The 4,972-nt window shown below is 35.9% G+C and overlaps 1 long non-coding RNA gene across 2 annotated transcripts; it reads right to left on the bottom strand.

Moving 5' to 3' along the window:
• Positions 1–311: 311 nt before the first annotated feature.
• LOC148787809 (uncharacterized) lies at positions 312–4,539 on the bottom strand. 2 transcript variants are annotated; one of them, XR_016066189.1, is made up of 5 exons: positions 3,756–4,539; positions 1,889–2,062; positions 1,626–1,779; positions 1,415–1,529; positions 312–688 (listed from the first exon to the last, which is right to left on the bottom strand). It is a non-coding gene; the product is annotated as an uncharacterized LOC148787809 (long non-coding RNA). The 2 variants fall into 2 exon arrangements; XR_016066188.1 differs by having other exon boundaries at positions 312–1,529; positions 3,756–4,533.
• Between the last annotated feature and the right edge of the window lie 433 nt (positions 4,540–4,972).

Below are 4,972 nucleotides of genomic sequence, written 5' to 3'. Positions count from 1 at the left end.
GTCTACGATTATCTTTTGATGTCGAATGACAAAGGATAAAGGGGAAGAACTCATTTAAGGCTCTTTTGGTTCCCGAAAAATTGGGCAGGAGAAAGAGGATGTGGGGGTGCGTTTTTAGTGTTACTTGAAAATAGTTCTGTTTTCAAGGAAATACGCAAATCACTAGAATTAGATAACAAATTAATGTAATTGTGCAGCTCTAGCTTAAGTAAAAATTAACGTAGATTACGTGTTGAACCTCATGCATCGATTATGCAACTCAGATTCCATATTTCCAACTTTTTAGCGTAAATGAATTGCAGACTTCAATATGTTTAAATGGATTATTTTGCATAACTGATTTCTGTTGCTGCTGAAATTCATTCTACAGAATTAGTGCACAAAAAATGTGCAGCAGAATCAAGTGAAATGCTGCAGTTTTCCTGTTTCGTTTGCCCCATACAATTTCTGCTACAGCAACGATTTTTTATAAGTGATAGGTTGTCTTACACTGACCTCTCTATTTTTCTCGTATTTTTTCAACAGATTTCTGAAGATGCCTTGGAGACAAGCACAAGAGAACTAGGAAGCAATATCGACGAAAGAATTGCTTCGCAGATATTCTTTTTTTTCTTCGTTTCTTTTTTCTTCTTTCGTCGATATTGCTTCCTAGTTCTCTTGTGCTTGTCTCCAAGGCATCTTCAGAAATCTGTTGAAAAAATACGAGAAAAATAGAGAGGTCAGTGTAAGACAACCTATCACTTATAAAAAATCATTGCTGTAGCAGAAATTGTATGGGGCAAACGAAACAGGAAAACTGCAGCATTTCACTTGATTCTGCTGCACATTTTTTGTGCACTAATTCTGTAGAATGAATTTCAGCAGCAACAAAAATCAATTATGCAGAATAATCCATTTAAACATATTGAAGTCTGCAATTCATTTACGCAAAAAAGTTGAAAATATGGAATCTGAGTTGCACAATCGATGCATGAGGTTCAACACGTAATCTACGTTAATTCTTACTTAAGCTAGAGCTGCACAATTACATTAATTTGTTATCTAATCCTAGTGACTTGCGTATTTCCTTGAAAATAGAACTATTTTCAAGTAACACTAAAAATGCACCCCCACATCCTCTTTCTCCTGCCCAATTTTTCGTGAACCAAAAGAGCCTTAAATGAGTTCTTCCCATTTATCCTTTGTAATTCGACAACTAGGATTCAGAATGTAAAAACTAGAAACAAGAGCCAAAAAACAATTATTTTTAAGAGAAATCGGAAAACAGAGATAAGAGGAATAATTCTATTTAATTCACATATTTATACACCATATGTGTGCAAAGTGGTATTAAAATAGCATACATGGTAATTGAATGAATGAGAACATAGAAAATCTTCATAAAAACGTTCACCAATAGGGGAAGATCAATTACCACATAAGTTTCTTTAGGAACTACCGTAGTCCATACAATAGTTCTTTCCATGGGGTTTGACGTCGTGCAATATGTAACCCCTTTTTCTGCAAACCTTGTGACCAGATGTCCTAAGCTACAAAAGCGAAAAAATAGCTTAGGCGCCTTGAACGCGGTGAGTGGATTCCAAAGGAAGAAGAAACAAAGAAACACAAATAACGAAAGATCCTACCTCCAATTGATCCCAATTCAACCACATTTTTGTCAATTTCACCTACAATGGATTTTAGAGTATATTTCCCCGTTTCCCACTTCTGCATCTCCATCGTCTATTTTTTCATCTCAGCACCTTCAGCTTTTGAAGCAGCTGTAAACAGCTTCTCTTGCTATTTTAGAAGAATCAAGTAGATTAAATAATGTGTTAGATAAATGAAAAACATGCAAGCACATCCACATATAAACATATTCATATGCAGTTTTTGAGTAATGACTTACTTCTTTCAGTTGTTCCTTTTCTTCCATTAGACGAAGTATCTCCTCCTCTCGTATTCTCTTTGGTTTCATTGTTTCATATGCCTTCTTTTTCTACTCTGTATACCATCCATCTTTATCTTGTCCACTCAGGATTTGACCCACAGAATTCATTGTACAGGCTATGTCTTCACATGCCTAAGGAATCATCAATACAACAATTTAAATAGGATTATAAAATAAACAATGGATCAATCTACTGATTGTAGCTTTGTTAGCAGAGCAATATCATGGTCTGAAAAATCCAACTTTCTATCGAACCAAGGGCTCCCACCAGTCTCCTCAGTTGAACTATCATCTTGAGATTCTATCTCTAACTTACTAAAAGTATGCCCCATATTTTTATCCGCAGTGTATTAAGCTACAAACAACATTTTAAACACTCCTCATATAGGTGATCCTTCATACAATTCGCAGCAGAATTTCGTCATGCCAAATCAGCAAAACACCATAAATTGGGAGGCCCAAAAGTTATTTCACTTACTATGTATGAACACAGAATAATCAGAATCCACACATATGCTGACACGTGACAGTCCCTGCAAGCTAGAATCATATTTACTAATTTTTTGAAATAACATCACCCTTAGCTAGTTCAACCCATCTACAAATTAGTATTATCGTTTGTTATTATTACTATTCCAGAAAAATGCAGGAAAAGAACATGCACATGATCATCCACAGTCTACTTTATCTTCGTGTTGCTTCTTCCCTTGGTGCATGTCAGGGATGGAACTATATAAGCTCTTGCAGAAAGAAAGCAACAGTACAAAAACAGCTTAAGTACGAGGACAATTTATTGGAATTTTTATCATATGCTCAAATAAAGATATAAAATTGATGGTCCATTAAGTATCCTATATACAAAAGAGACCTAGATTCTAGGTCCGGACAAAATTTGAGATATCATACATTATATATACACACATGTAATATGTCTGCATGAGTGTACAAGTTGGAGTAAAGGTTTTCACCACATTCTCAAAGACTACACCATCATGACTTAAAAAAGGACAAAATACGTTCAATGTAGACGTGCACAAATGCTTGGAGGAGGCTGAAACTCGCTTTATATTGACATCATTCTTCATTGCCGTCAATAATAATGCAATAAACATTTCCTCTTGTAAAAGTTAAAAGAAACATAAGGAAACACTGGAAATTGGTCTTGGGGGACAAGAAGAAAATCAGTGAAGTTTATCAATAAAAAGCCTACACAATAAAGTAAAAAGAAAAATCAGTTCGTTTAACATAAATCAATAAGGAAATACTTAACCACCAGCAAGTAAAAAGGAGCTATTGAAAAATATTTGTTTTTTAGTCCAAGCTGGAGCTCAACTACTGTAATTATCATAATAAGAAAATCTCTCTTCGAAATCAAATAAGAGTTGCAACTATGCTTAGCAAAGCATTTACCCGCAAGCTTCAAAATTAGCATGTAAGCAATGTTTATGCTTCATTTTTCATTGCACAAACTTTACTTACTATTTCCACCTAAAACAAACATTACATTTACCTCTGGATACCACAAAACACCACCACAATCATAAAACTACTAATATCCGTGTTTATCTTCAACAAATAGATGAAAGGCAAATCCTATTACATCGACACACCAAAATATATGACCAAATTCACTATTAACAAAAACAAACATGAAAAACTCATGTTTATGACCAGGCAACAACTTAAGTTACACTTAGTATCAGCAATTAACTACCAACTTTTTCCAAAAAACCAGAAATCTACTCTAAGATCAAGCAAAACAAAGAGGATGAAAGCCATAAATATTTCTCGAACAAAATCAATTGAGAAACTGGTTTTACTTTACCAAGTCCATCTCGAACAGGTGAGACAGCTACATTTAAGCTGCCACCAATGATTTCGACATCCTCAACTGCTGAGCAAACTGTTCTGATGAATTTCTTGAAATGTATTTCCTTTGAGAGGCCCAATAACTTGGATCTTCTTCAGTCAATGGTTTGGATTGTCCTTGTTCGCCCTTTTGTGTTTAAGCATTTGAAGCAAGGGACGGTATTCTTGGGGTGTGGATCGCAGATGAGGGCTCTGGTGCTTCCCATCTCAATGAAATTACGCTCCCCATCGCGGTGAGGAAACATAAAAGATGGAACCCATTTTGAGAGGGTATGGTAATCCGGAAACTTGATAAGGGGGAAATGATTGGCTGTGAGAGAGGACTTGAAAAAATACCGGCACCGGCAAATTGGTAGATCGGGGAGAGAAGAGTATAGATCGAGAAAAGGAAAAAAAAAATGGGTCGAAGACCGAGGGATGGTCAGAAAAGAATCATGGGGGTGAGGGCAGTTTGACGTCGGCGCTGGTCGTCGGCGACGGCGAAGGACAGAGAGAAAGTGAGCAAATGGGAGAAAAAAAGGGGGTTTGCAAAGCAGGCTGAAGACGCACGTGGGGGGGCGTGGGTCGTCGGAAGATGACGGGTTGGGCAGCAAACGGTGGCCGGAATGTCAGAAGATGGTTGCCGGCGGTGGTCAATTGCCATTGTGGCTGGAAGAGAGGATCGGTGGTTCTTGCGAGAGAGAAAGACGACCAAGAAAACCCCTTCTTGTATCTGTGAACAAAGAAGGAAAAAGAGAGAAATGAAGCGAGTAAAAGAACAGAATGCTTGTATTAAATTTTTACTTTTTGATGTTGAGTTTGAATTTTTGGCTTTTTTTTTTTATTTTGATACATATGTTCATTTTGATTTTTTGCTTGGGCTCATAAGTTGTGGGCTCATTTATTTATTAATTTCTTTTTTTGATTGTGGGTTTTATTTTTTGGACTAAGATTTTTTATTTTATTTGAGCCTTAAGGGTTTTGTTTGGATTTTATTTCTCTTTGATAATAATTTGCTATATCAATTTTCTTAGACTGGGCTGAATTTTATATGCTTTATTTTTATATTAGAAGAGATTGGGTATCCTGACAATTTTCCTAAAAAGACATCCCTAAACTTTAAAGTCAGTGTTTAAATTTTTCTCTCAATTTCGATCAGTGAGTTTAACAGAATTTGATTATATAACTAAAGGT

Source organism: Sesamum indicum, linkage group LG6 (genome assembly GCF_026168435.1).
Source record: "Sesamum indicum cultivar Baizhima isolate 11 linkage group LG6, ASM2616843v1, whole genome shotgun sequence".
NCBI lineage: Eukaryota > Viridiplantae > Streptophyta > Magnoliopsida > Lamiales > Pedaliaceae > Sesamum > Sesamum indicum.
This window is presented reverse-complemented; position numbering and strand designations above follow the sequence as displayed.